Below are 22,294 nucleotides of genomic sequence, written 5' to 3'. Positions count from 1 at the left end.
GTGTTCGATGAAATGATTTAGGCATGTGGGAAATTTATCTGGAGCTGATCTTTGGTGAGGTGGCTCTCAATGCACCTGGGGGCTGCCTGATTTTTGGTAGAATTTTTGGAGAAGAGAAAATATGAATTTCACCAAAAATGATGAATCTGGTCCAAACTTGCAGTGAGTGAAACTTGAAAATTTTGAATTGTGGAAGAGTGGATCTTGATGGATCTAGGTTGTGGGTGCTAAGGACTAGCCAGAGGAGTTGGTTTGAGATCAAAACTCAAAAGGGATTTGGTACTTCCTTTGTAAACCACCTAGGTCCAAAAATAAAAACAGAAATAGTTTTGGGGTAAAATAAATGGAATAAAAATCAAAAATGAGTTGAACTTGCTGGGATTGACTACTTGACTTGACCCAAAGTGGAGGGAGGTGTTTTGGGGAAAAAATTTAATATGAGACATGGTGAAAGGGGATGGTTGGAGATAAAAAGGAATAAATCCAAAGCCCAAGGATTTCTTTTTAAAAGAAAAACTTTCAAAAATAAATTGTGGTGAGTCAAGACCAATGAAGAACCTTAAAAGCCAACCATCAAGGTTGAGGATAACCCCAAAAAGATTTTATCATAAGAGAAAATATTTGAGGGGGAGAGTCTTTTTAAAAGATTTTAAATAGCCTCCTTCAAATCAAACAAGGAATTTTGCTGAAAACCAAAATGAAAACTTTTGGAGTGTCACAATAAAATAATCGTATTTCCCGTTACTACGTGTACTCAGTGGACAATATATATATTATGTAGAGTAAAAAAGAGATGCAATGATGTCTACTACACAACCTTCTTCTTGTAGACGTTGTTGGGCCTGCAAGTGCACAGGTTTGTAGGACAGTAGCAAATTTCCCTCAAGTGGGTGACCTAAGGTTTATCAATCCGTAGGAGGCGTAGGATGAAGATGGTATCTCTCAAACAAACCTGCAACCAAATAACAAAGAGTCTCTTATGTCCCCAACACACCCAATACAATGGTAAATTGTATAGGTGCACTAGTTCGGTGAAGATACAAGTGCAATATAGATAGTAGATATAGGTTTTTGTAATCTGAAATTATAAAAACAGCAAGGTAACGAGCGATAGAAGTGAGCGTAAACGGTATTGCAATGGCAGGAAACAAGGCCTAGGGTTCATACTTTCACTAGTGCAAGTTCTCTCAACAATAATAACATAGATAGAACATATAACAAGCCCTCAACATGCAACAAAGAGTCACTCCAAAGCCAATAATAGCGGAGAACAAACATAGAGATTATGGTAGGGTACGAAACCACCTCAAAGTTATTCTTTTGGATCGATCTATAAAAGAGTTCATACTCGAATAACACCTTAAGACACAAATCAACCAAAACCCTAATGTCACCTAGATACTCCATTGTCACCTCAAGTATCCGTGGGCTTGATTATACGATAGGCATCACACAATCTCAGATTCATCCAACCAACATAAAAGTACTTCAAAAAGTGCCCCAAAGCTACTACCGGAGAGTCAAGAACGTGTGCCAACCCCTATGCATAGGTTCATGGGTGGAACCCGCAAGTTGGTCACCAAAACATACATCAAGTGGCACATGATATCCCATTGTCACCACAGATAATCACGGCAAGACATACATCAAGTGTTCTCATAAAAGACTCAATCCGATAAGATAACTTCAAATGGGAAACTCAATTCATCACAAGAGAGTAGAGGGGGAGAAACATCATAAGATCCAACTACAATAGCAAAGCTCGGGATACATCAAGATCGTGCCATAGAGGGAACAAGAGAGAGAACACGAGAGAGAGAGATCAAACAGATAGCTACTGGTACATACTCTCAGCCCCGAGGGTGAACTACTCCCTCCTCGTCATGGATAGCGCCGGGATGATGAAGATGGCCTCCGGTGATGGGATCCCCCTCCGGCAGGGTGCTGAAGCAGGGTCCCTATTGGTTTTTGGTGGCTACAGAGGCTTGCGGCGGTGGAACTCCCGATCTATCTTCTATTCTGGAAGTTTTAGGGTACGTAGGTATATATGGGTGCAGGGGGTACGTCGGTGGACCTCCGGGGTACTCACAAGGTAGGGGGGCGCGCCCAGGGGGCGCCCCCCACCCTCGTGGGCAGCCCGGGACTCCCCTGACATGCACTCCAAGTCCATCAGGTGGGTTTCCTTCCAAAATTAACTTCTCCAGTTGATTTCGTTCCACTTTGACTCCGTCTGATATTCCTTTTCCTTGAAACACTGAAATAGGCATAAAACAGCAAATCTAGGATCGGCCTCCGGTTAATAGGTTAGTCCCAAAAATAATATAAAAGTGGATAATAAAGCCGAATATTGCCTAAAACAGTAGATAAAGTAGCATGGAGCAATCAAAAGTTATAGATACGTTGGAGACGTATCAAGCATCCCCAAGTTTAATTCCTGCTCGTCCTCGAGTAGGTAAATGATAAAAAAGAATTTTTGATGCGGAGTGATACTTTGGCACAATTTCAATGTAAATCTTCTTAATTGTGGCATGGATATTCAGATCCAAAAGATTCAAGACAAAAGTTCATATTGACACAAAAAATAATAATACTTCAAGCATACTAATCAAAGCAATCATGTCTTCTCAAAGAAACATGGCAAAAGAAAGTTCATCCCTACAAAATCATATGGTTAGGCTTTGCTTCATTTTCGTCACACAAAGATGTTCCCAACTTCTATACCCCCGATGACAAGCCAAGCAATTGTTTCATACTTAAATAATCTCAAACTTTTTCAACGTTCACGCAATACATGAGCGTGAGCCATGGATATAGCACTATCGGTGGAATAGAATATGATGATGGGGATTGTGTGGAGAAGACAAAAAAGGAGAAAGTCTCACGTTGACGACACTAATCAACGGGCTATGCAGATGCCGATCAATTGATGTCAACATGAGGAGTAGGGATTGCCATGCAACGGATGCACTAGAGCTATGAATGCTCAACAAAAGAAAACTAGTGGGTGTGCATCCAACTTGCTTGCTCATGAAGACCTAGATCATTTGAGGAAGCCCATCGTAGGAATATACAAGCCAAGTTCTATAATGAAAAATTCCCAGTAGTATAAAAAAGAGAACTTATGAGACTCACTACATGAAGAACAAGGTGCTACTTTGAAGCACAATATATGAGACTCACTACATGAAGAACAAGGTGCTACTTTGAAGCACAAGTGTGGAAAAAGAGATAGTAGCATTGCCCTTTTTTTGGGCCTTTCTTTTTTTATATATTTTGGCCCTTCTCTTTTTTTAATTTGGGCAATGCTCTAATAATGATGATCATCACACTTCTATTGATTACAACAAAAGGATTACAACTCGAAACTTAGAACAAGATATGACTCTATATGAATGCCTCCGGCGGTGTACCGGGATGGTGCAATGAATCAAGAGTGACATGTATGAAAAATAATGCATGGTGGCTTTGCCACAAATACGATGTCAACTACATGATCATGCAATGGCAATATGACAAAAGTAATGTATGTCATGATGATGATGATGGAAGTTGCATGGCAATATATCTCGGAATGGCTATGGAAATGCCATAACAGGTAGGTATGGTGGCTTTTTTGAGGAAGATATAAGGAGGTTCATGTGTGATAGAGCGTATCGTATCACGGGGTTTTGGATGCATCGGCGAAGTTTGCACCAACTCTGAAGGTGAGAAAGGGTAATGCACGGTACCGAAGAGGCTAGCAAAGGCGGAAAGGTGAGAGTGCGTATAATCCATGGACTCAACATTAGTCAAAAGAACTCATATACTTATTGCAAAAATTTAGAAGTCATCAAAAATCAAGTACTAGGCGCATGCTCCTAGGGGGATAGATTGGTAGGAAAAGACCATCGCTCGTCCCCGACCGCCACTCATAAGGATGCACAAGCCAAGTACACTTCATGTTTCAAATTTGTTACACAACTTTAACCATACGTGCATGCTACGGGACTTGCAAACTTCAACACAATCATTTCTCAAATTCACAATCACCCAACTAGCACGACTTTGATATTATCACCTCCATATCTCAAAACAATTGTCAAGCATCAAACTTATCTTAGTATTCAGCACACTCATAAGAAAGTTTCACATATCTTGAATACCAAGTATATTAACATTAAGCAAACTACCATGCTATTAATGACTCTCAAAATAATCTAAGTGAAGCATGAGAGATCAATAGTTTCTTTAAAACAAATCCACCACCATGCTCTAAAAGATATAAGTGAAGTACTAGAGCAATAACAAAAACTGCTCCGAAAGATATAAGTGAAGATCAATGAGTAGTCGAATAATTATGCAACTATGTGAAGACTCTCCCATTTAAGATCTTGATACTTTATTCAAACACTAGTAGACTGCCCATGCGTTGCCACGGGCCAGAGAAAAATTTGTAAACAATGCTCAAGTTATCCTCCCCGAACGAAAACATTGCACGCAATGTTCAACCAAAACACAAATGCAAGTATCTTCTCTCTATTCCTACAAACACCATGCACCCCATCTAGCCTCTGTTTTTTGTTGAACTTCTCCCTAGCCCTCTTTGTCCATACATAAACCATCATCTCAATATGCGGTAACTTGATTTTGCATGTTGTTTCTATGTCATTGTTTTGTTGTCTCGCTCTACTACGTATGTTAAAAATATGGCATATACAAGGCACCTCACCTTAGTAGAAATAGTAAGAAAATGTGGCATATGAACAAGAAAACATTCTTTCCACTACATGTTCATTCACAAATTAATAGTTCTCTATTTATCTCTGGGCTCTGCTTCCATTTCTGCCTAAGATGCATCTCCATCACTTTATCTCACTAATACATATTTTCCTACGGACCTCAAATATACATACACGAATCACACGACAAGGTTGCGTCATTGCCATTCCATCTCTTCTTTCACTTTGGCTCTTTTGGTCATTGCAACACCAGCGTGCACCGTCTTCACACTGCTCCAAATCTGCCCATGTTTCCATCCGGCTCCAAATACGCCCATTTTTTCTCTAAGTCAGCCATGTCGTAACAAATTTGTACTTTCAGCCTCGGAATTTCATTCTTTGGAATGAGGAGGGATTTCAGAGTTCACTTCTCTAAAAGAGAACACAACACATATTGATACAGATTAGTGATGAACAAAAAATTGCTTCCATAGATATAAATTACTTTTGTATGAAAATATATTTTGTTTCAAATGTTGATACTCCTTGCTTTTGGAACTTTAGTTTCCTTCATATGGTTTTTTCACTTCCTTTTTTGGATGGTAACTGTTTCGGGTCAAATTACTTCTATGGCAACTAAATATTGTTTCCATATATATGGTTAAATTTTGTTTGTTTGGACTGACCATAGAAAATGATTCCTTGAATTGGCAATCACTTCAATGTAGTACTCCCTCCATCCCACAAAAAGTGACTAAAAAATGACTCAACTTTGTACTCCTTCCTTCAATTGGAGTATATGTTTTCTATTCTCATAGGACAGGAGAATGCTTTAATTTGTTATAGAACAAAATTGAGATTGCTTTATTCTTTAGTTAAATTTGGTGCCACGAATATGTTTCATGGAATCTGAGAATTGTTACAAACGTATTGATAAAGTGCTTCCAATGAAGTAAAATTTGGCAATCTGAGGATTTTGCATTGAACCTCTTCTAAAATGGTGATGAAAGAGCACACATGTTGAAGATAAGTTTGGCCTTAATCTAATCGAGAAATAAACTATTTTTCATACCAGACAAGCAACTACTCCTCTCTGACTCAATGTGCCACACCATTCACTCACCGGTGTAATCCATACACATGTTCAGTACCTTTTGAAATTTATGCTCCCGCTTCTCCATGTGTCAACCCCTTTCTTCCTTGTTGACCCTAGCTTGTATTGATACAACATCAAGCAACAACAAAATATTACACCTGATACGACATCAAGCTATACAGGAACTATTAGACCACCCAAATTATTGAAGCTTCAGAATTTTTGTCTGTGTCCATGCCTAATAAACTAGAAGAAAACCAAAAGATACTTAATGATATGAATCAACTTGGTTAAGTATGGCCAAATAAAATGCATGGTGGAATATCTGCCCTGGAAAACAAAAGAAAAGGAGATTGAAGAAGTCATGTACTCAATGGGTGGCTATAAGTAGTTCACGTGTATCAAGACTTGGCTCATGTATCATTGATCATGGGTCTGTGTCAATATGGCTCCAGTGCCTAGTTTATCACGGTGTTTTGTTATTATTTCAGAGATAGTATTTTCTATTATAGTGTTGAGATAACCAATTTAGATGTTTCAAATACTCCCAGCTCTTGACATAAGAAATTTAGATAGAAAGATGTAGTTCACCTGTGATGTCTGCACCTAAACACGTAGAAGTATTTCAGTAACTGAATAATCTTTGACCATCCAAAAGAACTACGATGTTTCTTTGGGAATAACAACAGAACTAAAAATCCGAGGCGCAAATGTTGTCGAGGACCTAGCTGGCAAACCAGTGCCAGAAGACGACCTTGAACCATGCCTCCCCTCCTTTGCGCAACCTTGAAACCACGAGCAATTACCTGGCATTATTTCATTATCTCAGCTAGTTTTATGACTCCGAACATATGAGAGTACTCTAACATGTAAAATAATTCTTTCTCAGGTTCCAATTAAGTCAACAATAGGTCAAAAATACAGGTGAAACATTGCCAGGCAGGCAGACACACAACAACAGCCGATGATTATAGCTTAAGGTCCAATGAGGATAATATAAGTAGTGGAAAACGGAATTTTGTATCCGCATCCCTATTGATCAAGGAGTAAGTCAACATGATACAAGGAACGTACAACAACACCTGAGACGATATAATTACAACACTGCAGAAACATTAGAGTTCCATGTAATCAAATATCTCTTTGTTAAATTTTAGCTGAACAACTTAACTTATAGTGCCTATGGTTCAGATATTTTTCCTTTTAATTAACATGTGAGTTATTATAAAGTGGGTAATTTATTTTTGTGGTATATAAAGTGGGTAATTCATATAGACTAAAACATGAAAAAAGGGTGTAGGTGGTGCAAATTCATAGCAAGTTTTATATTGGATGCACACAAACAACGGTGTGTACACACAAAAAGAAAACAATCACTTTGAAAGTTTGAATAGAAATGTCTACATGAACATCAGATGGTCTAGTGTCTCCACTGAAAGCACTGCATGGACCCCTCATTAACAATTTAGTAATGAACAAACAATTCTAGTATTTAGACATGAGAATACCTTTTCAAAGCCATAAAAAATGTTACCACTGCTTTGGGTATCCTGGAAATAAAACAGAGGTAATAAATTCCTTATAACTAATCAGGTGAACATAGAAAATTGATTACCTCTGGTTTGATCCCATGTGCTCTAGCCAAAAATAGATCAAATCAGCAGGATATCCTATAAGGAAACAAATCTAGCAAGGAAACTGATTATTATTGTATCTAATTTCCAGCTACCAGCGGTAGGCGCAAAGTCAAACACAATTACATAGGACAACAAATTTGGGCAGGAGGAAGTATAATGGTTATGAATGCCAGGCAAAGTCTATTAAGTTCATAACTATGAGCATGCAAATAATTTATATGAAGGGTTGCTTTTCTTCTGCATAAGTCAGACATACTGTATGTATGTGTAATGTGTCCAACTGTACACAAATACAAAATATATATTACAACAAAAAATGCGTGAATATGATGATGAATAACTTATTCTGAACTCTTTTGCATCTTGTATAATGGACAGGGATTGAGATTCTAATTTCGGCACTACTTGAGAGTATGTTGTGTGCAAAAAGAAACTACATGCATTGATCTACATGATTGTTTGTACCAACAGAGAAACAACTTTGCATTTAGTAGATGTGTGTATGTTTCAGGGTTGCTTTCACAATATTTAGTTGGTATAGAAAAAACACTTAAGGCTAGCAAATAGAATTAACCTAGTACATAGAAAGTAGAGAACTAACCTAGTACATAGAAAGTAGAGAACTGACTACTACAGTAAATTATGAACTGATATCACACATAAAACAGTAACATACCCCAAAATCTATTCCTCGCAGCTCCCCACAAGTCTTCCTTCGCCCTCTTCTGCTCCACCAACCCCTGTTAGGATTTCTCTCCCCTTAAATCACTCTTCTTACTCCGCATACCATCTCTGTCTCCCCAGCCCAAACATGCTAGTACCATCAGTAGCGCGTCCGGCACCCCACGAAAGAAAACACAATACAACCCACACATGAATAATGATGTAAACATACGTGAAATTATGATCGCTCCAAGAAAATCATTCTGTAAATAACTTGAATGGTGTGTTGATATGCAGAAACATCTACTTCTTAAGACATTTACTTGTTTGGATTGCAAAACAAATATTGTTGTAGGAAATGATCTATTGGAAACTGGTACAAAACTTCAAACATCTTTACTGCTGGACATGGAACAAGCACACAGCATCCTGTAATTATTTAGTTACAGATGTACATGCATGACAGCCAGCATATACAAAGTCTTGTGATGAATTGTTTTCAGTGGTGAAGAAACTTGCAGCGAAGTGTTTCCTATTAAATGACCTCCCAAACCCAGTGTTGGTTGGCCCACTCTACTAAGCTGTGCTATGTCAATAATCAAAAGAAATATATGCTTGTTTTACCACTGGCAATCATGAAAATCGTAATGACTTTCGAATATAACTTAATCTGAAGATTATGTTATTTGCCCCGTCGACTTTGTTGCCTAGCTAGACAATCAGTACTGCAGTTGCCTAGATCCTACCCTCCTACGAACACTTATGTTCTAATCTGGAGATGAGGTGAGTACAGGGGTCACCCATGGATATATTGTATAGACGATGAGATAGCACAGGTGATGAAGCAATGTGTGTACCTGGACGCGGCACTGGTTGAGGCAATTGATGGCGACTGATAAGAGCCTCCTATTGCCGATAAAATCAATTGTTCTTGAGCTTCGTTTAGGAGAATATCCAGAGTCAATGTGAAAGCATACGACTACATTTTCAATAAAATGGCTGAGAAATATTCATGTTTTTATGGAAGCCCAACATGCTCGGGAGGGTAAAACTATCAAATTAGAGCAAGGATAATTACAGGAATCCAATTTAATAAAACACATTTGAGAAATTATGGAGATCATCTCAGTATTGAATTACGAGGGTGGGTGATCCTCTAGGATTCCAGATCAATAAACACAACATGGTGCGTCGGTACGTTCACCCCAACTCAAGGGAGACAGTAGATTGATTAGAAATTCATTCTTGCTTCCTGTCGCATTGTCCACCTGTCTTGTTTCCTCGCAGCTCCACCTTCCCCTGCAGCAACAGCCAGACCCTAAAACACCGAGCTCCTCTACATCTCAGCGGGAAAGATAGAGAGATCGGATTGCATCTCACAAGCACACTTTAAAACAGGAGTTGATGGATGGCATCTGTAGCCGAACCCTAGTAAAAATTATGTATTATTGATTGGCACAATCAGAACCTAACTAACAACCACCTTTCAGTGTCAGTAGATCTATAGATGTTGCCTCCCAGTTCCCGTCCTAAGATTGTCTACAGAAACTTACGTCCTAAGTGACAGAAGCACAAAGGCTTCCATCAACAAAATAATTTTTTTCATAACAAAATCTCTGCTATAAAGGATGCAACTATGACGAAGATATGCCTCTGTGTTTACCTTACATCATCGAAGTTCAAAACTAATGCTAGATTTATTTTTTATATAGAGATGCTAGATATGATAATACAACAGTAGTAAATGCCACATGATACATTTGTGCAACATGTTCCCTCCAATTCTTATTTAAGTGATGGAATTAAAAGGGCAAAGCAGTGGGACATCACCACCCACCCATTAGATTTTTTGGATATTAACAATATGACTTTAAGGGGGGAAATCCTCACTGAACAGTAAGCTACCATTGCTAATTTAATAAAAATAATTGATCAAAATATGCAGGTTTGGCCCCTATCCCAAAGCTACTACCTAATGTGCCTTAGTGGAATATAGTCTGGCGCAATCAAAAGATGAAATAAACAGCAGCGACATTGCATTAGGGAGGTTCATTGCGTACATACCAGATGTACTTGGCGACGACCACGGTAGTTTCAATGGCGAGGGCCAGAACCTTCAACCCAGATGCTCCTCCCGACGCCCCACACCCTTGCTGCCGCCGACTTCATGTGGATGGCTTACTTGTCCTGCACCATGAATTGGCAATGATAAAGATTTTACTTTTAGGAAACAAATTTACCATAATGTGAAAGCACTGTAATTATGCGGCATAGCAGGACATTGACTTTATGCTTGCAGATTTATCACCTCTAGCAACAGTTGCCAAATTGCCACAACGATAGAGCCCCAACTAGATTATTGATCTATCTTAACTCTCAAGTATTAACTTATTAAATGTACAATTCATATGCAAGTGCAGTAGATTACTGCAGTTTAGCACTAACTGTACAACCAACAATTAAGATTTCAGAGGGCAAGCACTGTAGAATAGCATATGCTACCATCACATCGGGTCCATGAGGTGTCGTGTAGCCACTGTGCGAAACCGACAGGCTTAGCCATGGTATGGAGCACACTTATCTTCAAATCCCGACAATCAACATCGTCGCCACACTGGAAGATGCCAAGGCAATTCTGAACCTGACGTCCTGCTGTTCTTTAATCTCTACATCCCAAATCAACTCTGGATCAACCAAAACAATAAAAAAAACATTAGTAAGTACTAAAAGGGAAATTAATGGCCGAATTTAGATATTTCTACATGCATCATACATGGAAAAGTACTGATTCTAGGCACATGAATCGTACATTTGCATGCTTGGACGGACTGGTTGCATCAAAGATAATTAAGCTCTCAGTGTTAGCAAGTATAATGCTTAAATATTGGCAGAATCATGTTCCTCACGCATGGTGTTACAATATTGCTTTTGGCGTCTAGCTCATCTTCCCATCGTCCTGCACATATGCTAGTTCAACCAAAACAACCGAGATGAGACAGCAAGGAAGCAGGTCAGTGTTGTACCTCAAGGATTTTCCTTCTGAACAAATTCAGCAAAATAGATTACCTGGCATATAATCGCCCAGTCGCTCCCAAGGTCCAAAGGCACAGGAGACGGCGACCGGGATCTTCGCAAGAGGCCGGTCGTGGTGGCGGTCAGACGTCAATCCCGCTGCTCGGCAAAAGGCGGCCATGGCTCGCGAGGCGCATGTGCGCAGTGCAGTCAGGGCATCCCGGATCGAGGAGGTTGAAGAGGAGGCGCGACGCTCGCACCACAGACGACCGACGATGGACCAGAGTTGGCGGAAGGAGAGGGCCATGAATCGGGGCGAGCTCGGGCGGCCGCGGATAAACAAGGGTCGGAGAGAGAAGGAGGAGAACGGAGAGGAAACAGGAGGCAGGTAGGTTGCGCGAGATCGCCGGTGTGGCCCTCGTTGGCGGCGGGGCTCTCGGCCAGATCTACGTATGGTGGGGTGGGGGCTCTGGCAGGAGGTAGGGAGACAGAACCGCCCCGCCGCTGTTGTCCCTGGGCGCGGCGTCGCGGGGAGCGGTGCGGGCAGAGCGAGCCTTGGGATCGGGGTCAGAAGGTGGACGTCGTCGGATCGGCGTCGTGATCGCCGGCGAACACGACACGCGGGATCGCGGCCCCGTGTCCTTGACCGATCCAATAGCAGACCGATGCCTCCTGCAAGTGCGATGGCGAAGGGATGGATCCGCCGCGGCGCGGCACAGGGATGGATCCGCCGCGGTCTGGGCGTAGGGGTGGATCGGGCGTGCGATCGGGCGGTGGCGGAGATCGATCTACTATGTCGGGTGGCGGCGGAGATCGATCAGCTGTGTGAACGAGGGATCGATCCCAGGGGTTTTTTTTTGCACTGGTTTTTGTCGATCGAGTAATGCAGAGGTGGTAGGATGACGAAAAAATGGCGGTGGGAGTATGACGAAAATAAACCAGACGAAAATTAACCGCGCGGACTATTCACCAAGTCGTCCATTAGGAGTATGGTGGATCTTTTGAGGAAGATATAAGGAGGTTTATGTATGACAGAGCGTATCGTATCACGGGATTTTGGATGCACCGGCGAAGTTTGCACCAACTCTCAAGGTGAGAAAGGGCAATGCACGGTACCGAAGAGGCTAGCAAAGGCGGAAAGGTGAGAGTGCGTATAATCCATGGACTCAAAATTAGTCAAAAGAACTCATATACTTATTGCAAAAATTTAGAAGTCATCAAAAATCAAGTACTACGCGCATGCTCCTAGGGGGATAGTTTGGTAGGAAAAGACCATCGCTCGTCCCCGACCGCCACTCATAAGGATGCACAAGCCAAGTACACTTCATGTTTCAAATTTGTTACACAACTTTAACCATACGTGCATGCTACGGGACTTGCAAACTTCAACACAAGCATTTATCAAATTCACAATCACCCAACTAGCACGACTTTGATATTATCACCTCCATATCTCAAAACAATTGTCAAGCATCAAACTTATCTTAGTATTCAGCACACTCATAAGAAAGTTTCACATATCTTGAATACCAAGTATATTAACATAAGCAAACTACCATGCTATTAATGACTCTCAAAATAATCTAAGTGAAGCATGAGAGATCAATAGTTTCTTTAAAACAAATCCACCACCGTGCTCTAAAAGATATAAGTGAAGTACTAGAGCAATAACAAAAATTACTCTGAAAGATATAAGTGAAGATCAATGAGTAGTCGAATAATTATGCAACTATGTGAAGACTCTCCCATTTAAGATCTTGATACTTTATTCAAACATCAAGCAAAGCTACAGAAAACTACAATGCAAGGATAGCACAACTCATGTGAAGAAGCAAAAACTTAGGCTCAACCGATACTAACCGATAGTTGTTGAAGAAGAAAGGTGGGATGCCTACCGGGGTATCCCCAAGATTAGATGCTTGATACTTCTTGAAATATTATCTTGGGGTGCCTTGGGCATCCCCATTCTTGAACTTTTGTGTCTCCTTAATTCCTCTCATATCACAGTTTCTCTTTTTATTAAAAGCTTCATTCACAACAAACTCAACAAGAACTGGTGAGATAGGTTAGTATAAACCAATGCAAAACCTTATCATATTCTACTGTAACAAATCACTTAAATTATTATTCAACATTGCATAATAAATGCCTCTGTATATTTAATACTCCTATCCTCAAATAGAATCATTAAACAAGCAAACATACGCAAACAATGCAACCATAACAGCAATCTGCCAAAACAGTACAGTCTGTAAAGAATGCAAAAGTATCAATACTTCCCTGACTCCAAAAATTATGAACTAAAACTCCCACTGTAATAAATTTATCAGAGCTTAATATGCAAAATGATTCAACGTTAGACCATGCACTAACTTTTCTAGGGATATTTTGCAACAGCGGTAAACTTTCTGTTTTCAAACAGCAACATGCAAACTAGCAAAATAAGCATGGCAAAGGCTATCCTTGACTTTTGTATTGAACCTAAAGAGGAAAAACACTATTCTAACTAACAGCAAGAAAAAACTAAAAAAATAAATTGACACTCCAAGCAAAACAAATATCATGTGGTGAATAAAAATATAGCTCCAAGTAAAGTTACCGATGAACGAAGACGAAAGAGGGGATGCCTTCCGGGGCATCCCCAAGCTTAGGCTCTTGGTTGTCCTTGAATATTACCTTGGGGTGCCTTGGGCATCCCCAAGCTTAGGCTCTTGCCACTCCTTATTCCATAGCCCATCGAATCTTTACCCAAAACTTGAAAACTTCAACCACACAAAATTCAAATCAAAACTCGTAAGCTCCGTTAGTATAAGAAAATAAAATCACCACTTAGGTACTGTAATGAACTCATTACAAATTCATATTGGTGTAATATCTACTGTATTCTAACTTCTCTATGGTTCATACCACTTAATACTTGCCATAGATGCATCAAAATAAGCAAACAACACAAAGAAAACAGAATCTGTCAAAAACAGAACAGTCGGTAGTAATCTGTATAAAACGTATACTTCTGGAACCCCAAAAATTATGAAATAAATTTATGGACCTGAGCAATTTGTCTATTAATCATCTTCAAAAAGAATCAACCTAAAAGCACTCTCCAGTAAAAAAAATGGCAGCTAATCTCGTGAGAGCAAAAGTTTCTGTTTTTCACAGCAAGATCATATAAACTTCACCCAAGTCTTCCCAAAGGTTCTACTTGGCACTTTATTGAAACAAAAAATATAAAACATGACTACTACAGTAGCACAACCATGTGGACACACAAAAACAGTAAGGGTAAATATTGGGTTGTCTCCCAACAAGCGCTTTTGTCGGTGTACTAGAGTAGGGGTACCCTAGTATCCCGAACTTGTGCACCGGCAGTTGTAGCACCCCGCAGCAAGGCTCGCCGGGTCACCGCCAAGATCCTCTGTGGCTCCTCAGAAGACAAGACCCCGGCAAGAGGAGCTTGCCGGGAAGCCATTCAAGAACAAGGTATTCGAGCTAAGAAGACAAGGCCCCGGCAAGAGGAGCTCGCCGGGAAGGCCAGCCAAGGCATCTCAAGAAGGCTTGCCGCGACGCGCCACGCGTCCCGGCAAGGCTCGGTGAGCGACAAGCTCCCGAGCCCGACAAGACAACGACCGCGGCAAGGCACTTGCCGCGGCAAGCGGCCACACCGCACCCGCGCTCCAGCACATCCACCCACGTGTCGCTCAGGGGCCCTCCCGGGAACGCGTGGCGGGAGGCTGTGCAGCCAGGGGTGCACGGTGGCAAGCGGCGCTGACGAAAAGGCCACCGTGGCGATCGCTGGCGTCCCTGACGATCTCTTCTTGCACTGTTTAGACGACACAGACGGGCATTTAATGCCCTTGTCCCCTGCCGTCAGGGTTAGGTATGATACACTGTGGCTATAGTATAGGTAGTTGTACCCACCGCTTTCTTTTTACTTTTTTACCCTTTCTGTCTGCGTTGCCACCTGTCGGTGACCCCTTGAGCATATAAAAGGAGGCCCATGCGCAATGTAGAGGAGGTTCGACTCATTCGAAGCGAGAAACGCTCCCACGCTCGGTCTTGTAGCTTAGATCGCTCCCGAGCAAGAACACAGAATACACAAACAAGCAGCAGTAGGAGTGTTATCTCTTCGGAGAGCTCCGAAGCTGGGTAAACTGCTCGTGTACACTGCCTCGATCCGCTCTTCGTGCGACCTCCGCCCTCTGCCGAACCGAAAGGGGCTCGGTCCGCTGGTCCCATAGGTGTTCGTGGATCAGTTTCCCCGACATCTTTGGCGCGCCAGGTAGGGGGCGTCGAGATTGTGTGAACCTGATCCGGCGTGCACACGAGCCAAATCTTCATCGTCTGCATCGACATGCCACCGAAGAAGAAGGCTTCGGAGGCAGCCCTTCCATCTGCGTCGATTCCGCCACCACCGGAGCAAACGGGTGGTGGAGTAGACGCCGGCGGAAGAACGGGCGTCGACGAAGGTGCTCACAGTGCTGCCAAGTCCAAGGACAAGGCGGCACAGACCTCGGCGTCCGTACGGGCACCACGCCCGTCTTAGGAAGCGCGGGACCAACAGCATCATGGCGTCCGCAGCGCCATACGTCCGCTGGGCCAAGATCAAGCTGGTGGATCTCGCGGAGTTCAAGACTAGCATGCACGCCAGCATGCTGGCCCGAGCGAAGTACGATCCCCTGGACGGGATACTGCTCCTTCTAACATAGTTAGAAGTCCGAGCATATCCCGCTCCTCGCACCGTTCGCCGCTGCCGCCCACCACTCCAGCAGAAGCCTTGGCGCGAGCTCAACTGCTTCTAGATTACCCTCCGACAGTGGACAAGACCGACGAATGGAGGGCCACCATTCAGAGTCTCATTGGCTTCGCCAACGGCGACACTGCGCGGCGACCAAGCACCTCGCTGTCGCGGCAAGACTGCCGGACGTGAGCCGATGGTGACAAGACCGATGGGGGTGCAACTTCCATGCACTCTCCGCCACGAAGGCCAAGATCGCCGACTCGCCGGGTCCACCTCGACAGCGACTCCACCGCGTCATCAGATCCGCGAGCTCGTCGCGATCAGCGCCAAGTTTTGCACGAACGACAGCAAGAGGACGCTCGTACCCGCATCGAGCACCGAAGAGAAGCGGGGCGTCAATCTGACCAGCGCGCTGGGCCCTCTGTCGACATGCATGCGCCAGGGGAACCAGGCGACTTGCTGTACGTGGTAGGTTGCCCTGCGTTCACCCGCGAGCTGTGGCAAGTCCAATGGCCCAGCAAGAAAAATTTCAAGCCAGATGTACTGGAGAAGTATGACGGCAAGTCGCATCCGTCGGAGTTCCTTAGCATCTACACCATTGCGGTGCAGGCTGCCGGGGGACGAGACGACAAGATCCTTGCCAACTACTTCCCGCTGGTGCTCAAGCCTAACATCAGATCCTGGCTCATGCACTTGCCGGACAACTCCATTTCTTCTTGGGCAGATCTATGCCATCAGTTTGTCGGCGCCTTTACAGGTGGCCACAAGCCTCATGGCCAAGAAAGCGATCTTCATCTGCTCGCCTAGAAGGAAGGAGAGCCCCTGCACAAGTACATTCAGAGATTTAGCCGTGTACAGCACAACATCCCAGACGTCCACCCTGCCGCGGTCATCAGCGCGTTTCATCAGAACGTGCAGAACCGCAGGTTGAGGGAGGAGATGGCGATGTGCAAGATCAGGGACGTCAGCGAGCTTTACGCCCTGGCCGACAAGTGTGCACATGTTGAAGAGGGGAGGAGACTCCCCGGAGGGAATACAGGAGCAGGAGGATCCGACAGTGAGGATGCTGCCCCGGCAAGGAAAGGCCAGCGGCGGAACAACAGAAAGAAGAAGGGCAAGGAAGTGCTAGTAGTCGAGCAGTCCGGCGACGGAGGTGGCGCCAAGAAAGCCAAAGTTGGAAGCTCCGGCAAGGAGAGCTAGGCTGTGGCGGCTGCCGACAAGCAGGACAGCTCCAGCAAGCAGTACTGCAAAATCCACCGCACCAAGGGCCACGACCTCTAGAGCTGTAAGAAGGTTGAGCAGCTTGTCGAGCAGCAGAAAGCTGAGTACGAGCGACGCGACAAGGAGAAGGCCCAGGAAGGTGCTGGAGGAGCCAGCAAGAAACGCCTCGGCAGGGGAGGACGCCGCGGCAAGGCCAAGCAGCGGCAAGGAGATAGACCTCCCCGCGGCCGCGACAAGGATGAAGACGATGACGACGACGAAGAAATGGATGATGATGAGGCCGATGAGCAGGAGTTTCAGAAAGCCACAGAGGTCCTGTGCGTTGACGGCGGTGCTTCTCTGCATGCCTCACACCGCCAGCTCAAGCAGTGGATGCGGGAGGTTAATGCAGCAGAGCCATCCGTAGAGTCACGCAAGCCTCTGAAATGGTCCAGCACGCCTATCATCTTTGATATTGAGGACCACCCTGATCGCATAACTGCGGTCGAGTGCTTGCCGATGTTGGTTTCACCAACTATCCGCAACCTCAAGGTCACTAAGATGCTAGTTGACGGCGGGGCCGGCTTGAACTTGATCTCCTTCGCGGTCCTCCAAAAACTCCAGATCCCTGACAGCGAGCTCGAAGAGACCGGCACATTCCAAGGAATCAACCCGGGAAGGAGCAAGCCGAAGGGAAAGATCACACTGCCGGTGACATTTGGCAGCGAGCTGAACTTCAGAACTGAGAGGGTCACTTTTGACGTTGCTGATTTTCCATTACCCTACAATGGAATACTCGGCCGCCCTGCACTCGCCAAGTTCATGGCAGCCTCTCATTATGCATACAACGTGCTCAAGATGCGAGGCCCGATAAGTGTCATCTCTATCCCCGGCGACAAGAAGGATGCCCTTATCTGCGCCGACAAGATTTATCGAGAAGCAACAGCCACAGCCGATCGCAAGTCACTTGCCGCTGAAGCTCCCGGGGGGAAGAAGAAGACCAAGTCCGGCAAGAGCTCTGATGCCCACTCCGGCAAGCGCACCTCTTCGGAGTGCTGCGCTACCGTCGAGGACGCACCATCGAGCTCCACCGGCAAGTGTAAGAAGACGATGGCAGCTCCACCTGAGACCAAGAAGGTGTCCGCCAAGGAGGACGGCACTGGTGGTACCTTCACCATCAGTGCCACTCTCGACCCTAAATAGGAAAGCACGCTTGTTGCTTTCCTGCGGGCGAATGTCGACGTGTTTGCATGGCAACCGTCTGATATCCCCGGTGTTCCCAGGAAAGTAATTGAGCACCACCTAGCCATTTGTCCTCATGCGCGGCCCGTCAAGCAGAAAGTCAGGAAGCAAGCAGTGGAGCGCCAAGAGTTCATTGCAGAAGAAATCAAGAAGTTGGAGGCAGCAGGCCTTGTCAGAGGAGTGCTCCATCCTACGTGGTTGGCCAATCCTGTAGTCGTGCGCAAGGCCAACGGAAAATGGAGGCTTTGTATAGACTTTACCGATGTCAATAAAGCTTGTCCCAAAGACCCATTTCCCTTGCCGCGCATTGATCAGATTGTTGACTCCACAGCCAGATGTGATTTGCTTTCATTTCTTGATGCATACTCAGGATACCATCAGATCTTCATGGCAGAAGAAGATGAAGAGAAGACCACATTCATCACCCCATGCGGCACATACTGTTTTATACGGATGCCCTTCGGGTTAAAGAATGCTGGTTCAACATTTGCAAGAGTAGTCCATGTCGCTTTTGAGCCCCAGATACACAGAAATGTGGAAGCCTACATGGATGATATAGTGGTCAAGAGCAAAGACAAGGCAACCCTGATTCAAGATTTAGATGAAACCTTTGCAAATCTGCGCAAGATCAACCTCAAACTTAACCCCGAGAAGTGCGTATTTGGAGTCGCTTCCGGCAAGCTTCTCGGGTTCTTTGTGTCTCAGCGGGGAATTGAAGCCAATCCCGACAAGATCAAGGCCATCGAGCAGATTGAAGCACCGAAGCGCGTCAAGTATGTGCGAAGGCTTGCCGGTTGCATGGCTGCTCTCAGCAGGTTTATCTCTAAGTCTGCTAAGCGCGCCCTGCCATTTTTCAAAATATTGAAAAAGGCAGGTCCAATGAAATGGACTCCAGGAGCGGAGGCTGCGCTACAAGACTTGAAGAGGTACCTGTCCTCCACTCCAATACTTGTCGCACCTAGGCTACAAGAGAAGTTGCTGCTGTATCTAGCAGCAACCAATCAAGTGGTTAGTGCTGCGTTAGTAGCGGAGAGGGAGGCGGATGATGAGCCAGCAACCGCGGCAAGTGAATCCAGCGACAAGCAGGGGGCTTCGCCGACAAGCTCTGGTCCCGACAAGGATGGATCTGCGCAGATGCGCGAGGAGGTGCAGAAGAAAATGGTGCAGCGCCCAGTTTACTTTGTTAGCTCCCTTCTGCAGGGGGCTAGGTCAAGGTACTCTGGTGTGCATAAGTTGCTTTTCGGCCTTCTCATGGCCTCGAGAAAGCTGCGCCATTACTTCCAGGCACATGAGATCACAGTTGTCACTCGCTTTCCGCTAAAGAGGATACTGTAGAATCCAGAAGCAACAGGCAGGATTGTCGATTGGGCGCTGGAACTGTCAAGCTTTGGCCTCAAGTTTGAGAGCACTTCAACTATCCAGAGCAGAGTATTGGCAGAGTTCATAGCAGAGTGAACGCCAACACCAGACGAAGAAATTCCAGAAATGAGCGTCCCCGTCAAGGAGGCAAACAAAGAGTGGCTGATGTACTTTGATGGTGCCTTCTCGCTGCAAGGCGCCGGTGCTGGCGTGCTGCTTATCGCACCCACCGGAGAGCACCTCAAGTACGTAGTCCAGATGCACTTTCCCAAGGAGCAAGCAACAAACAATACTGCAGAGTATGAAGGCTTGTTTGCCGGTCTCAGGATCGTAGCAGACCTTGGGATCAAGAAGCTCATTGTCAGGGGTGACTCGCAGCTTGTCGTCCGCCAAGTGAACAAGAATTATCAAAGTCTGTTGATGGAATCTTATGTTGATGAAGTGAGAAAGCTAGAAGAGCGCTTTGATGGCCTACAGATGGAACATGTTCCGAGAGCTCAGAACGAAATTGCTGATGGCCTGTCAAAGTGTGCCGCACTAAAGTTACCTGTGGAACCAGGGATCTTTGTGTTCAAGCTGACTCAACCATCCGTGACACCATCAACTGGACAGAGCAAGAAGAGGAAGTTGGTTTCTGGTGACTACTTTCCAGCAGAGCTTCCCGAAGCCGCCGCCAAGAAGGACCCCAAGATCAACACCAAGAATGCTGAGGAGCAGTCTGCTCCGTCAAGCCTTATGGTTTGTTTCGTTGAAGCAGACGCTCCCGACAAGTTTTGCTCCGGCAAACTTGCCGGGGAGCATCACGCTCCGGCTGAGCCACAGGTTCTTGCCGTGGAAGCGGATGTTCCCGCAGCAACAGATATGCCTTTAGTCCTTGTTGTCGAGCCGCAAGCTCCAGCATGGGCACAGCAGATTGTCCATTTCCTTCAGACAGGAGAGCTTCCCGAAGAGCAAGAAGAAGCGGAAAGAGTAGCCCGGCAGTCAAGTATGTACAAGTTTGTCGACAACACACTGTACAGAATAAGACTCAACGGTGTGAAATTGAAGTGTATTCGCCGGGAAGATGGACAACAGCTGTTGGCAGAGATACATGGAGGCATATGTGGTCACCACATTGGTGCAAGAGCACTTGCCGGCAAAGCGTTCCGGCAAGGTTTCTTTTGGCCGACAGCCCTCCAGGATGGAACTGAACAAGTAACCAAGTGCGAAGCGTGCCAGTTCCATTCCAAGCAGATACACCAGCCAGCTCAAGCTCTCCAGATGATCCCTTTATCCTGGCCATTTTTGGTCTGGGGGCTCGACATCCTCAGCCCCTTTCCCCGAGCCGTCGGGGGCTTTGAGTTCTTGTACGTTGCAATTGACAAGTTCACAAAGTGGCTGGAAGTGGAACCAGTGAGGAAGGTGACAGCACAGTCAGCAGTCAAGTTCTTCAGGTCGATTGTTTGCCGTTTCGGGATCCCTAACAGGATCGTCACCGACAACGGCACCCAATTCACGAGCCGCACCTTCATGCAGTACGTCCAAGATCTTGGCGCCAAGGTCTGCTTCGCTTATGTTGCTCATCCGAGAAGCAACGGTCAAGCGGAGAGGGCAAATGCTGAAGTGCTGCGAGGACTCAAGACCAGAACTTTCGACAGGCTGCGCAAGTGCAGAAGAAACTGGATTGAGGAGCCGCCGGAGGTTCTTTGGTCGATCAGAACGACGCCAAATCGAGCCACTGGCCAGACACCTTTCGCTCTAGTCTATGGAGCATAGGCAGTTCTCCCCATGGAACTTGTTTACGGGTCGCCTCGAGTGCTCGCTTATGATGAGCTTGAGCAAGAGCAGCTGCAACAAGATGACGCGCTGCTCCTTGAGGAAAACCGTCTTCAGGCTGCTGTGCGAGCTGCTCGCTACCAGCAAGCTTTGCATCGCTACCATAGCCGCAAAGTTAGGGCCAGAAGTTTCTAGGAAGGCGACCTTGTTCTTCGGTGCGTTCAGTCCGCCAAGAATTCCAACAAGTTAACGCCGAAGTGGGAAGGCCCTTATCGGGTGAAACGAGTCACTAGGCCCGGCGCTGTCCGCCTTGAGACCGAAGATGGCATTCCAGTGAGCAACTCCTGGAACATTGAACATCTTCGTAAGTTTTACCCATAGGGCGCGGTTGCCGGAAGCTCTTCCGGCAACCACCTTTTGTACAAGTCTTGCCGCTGTTGCATGTAATCCTTTGTACAAAGCCGGGCGCAGACCCCGTGCATAAATAAAGCTCATGTGCTCTGCACATCTTGTCAATTTCATGCTTTCTTCCTTTTTGCATATGTTATCTGACATTTTGTGCAGCACCTGCCTCCGGTAAGCGATAACAAGTCGTAAGGCTCCATATCTTTATTTTCTCTTCTTTCTTTTTCTCAAGAAGGAAAAGGTTCCCCCGCACACAAGTTTCCTGGGGGGAAAGGAGAAGATAATGATGTGGATCAGGCGTCGTTCAAGGAAAGATTCGCCTTGCCGGGAAACAAGCGACAGAAAAGCTAAGTTGCCAAAGTTTGAGCAATTGGTTTTTAAATTTTAAGTTATTTTCCTTGAACGACCGTGCTTTTTATGGAAAACCTATGCGCGGAGGAACCAACTCGTAGCTAGTTGCGCCCTTACTTTGTTTCGAGTCCGCTCAACA

At 45.1% G+C, this 22,294-nt stretch overlaps 1 long non-coding RNA gene across 20 annotated transcripts; it reads right to left on the bottom strand.

Annotated features, from left to right (window-relative positions):
• Positions 1-4,691: 4,691 nt before the first annotated feature.
• Positions 4,692-11,940, bottom strand: LOC119278011. 20 transcript variants are annotated; one of them, XR_005137435.1, is made up of 7 exons: positions 11,160-11,938; positions 10,903-11,060; positions 10,596-10,777; positions 10,158-10,280; positions 7,409-9,392; positions 7,302-7,343; positions 4,740-6,599 (listed from the first exon to the last, which is right to left on the bottom strand). It is a non-coding gene; the product is annotated as an uncharacterized LOC119278011 (long non-coding RNA). The 20 variants fall into 20 exon arrangements; XR_005137442.1 differs by having other exon boundaries at positions 4,740-6,578; XR_005137438.1 differs by having other exon boundaries at positions 4,740-7,343; positions 7,409-7,479; positions 8,107-9,392; positions 11,160-11,936.
• Between the last annotated feature and the right edge of the window lie 10,354 nt (positions 11,941-22,294).

This window comes from Triticum dicoccoides, chromosome 3B (assembly GCF_002162155.2).
Source record: "Triticum dicoccoides isolate Atlit2015 ecotype Zavitan chromosome 3B, WEW_v2.0, whole genome shotgun sequence".
Lineage (NCBI taxonomy): Eukaryota > Viridiplantae > Streptophyta > Magnoliopsida > Poales > Poaceae > Triticum > Triticum dicoccoides.
The sequence above is the reverse complement of the archived record's forward strand: the minus strand, read 5'-3'. Positions and strand labels throughout refer to the sequence as shown.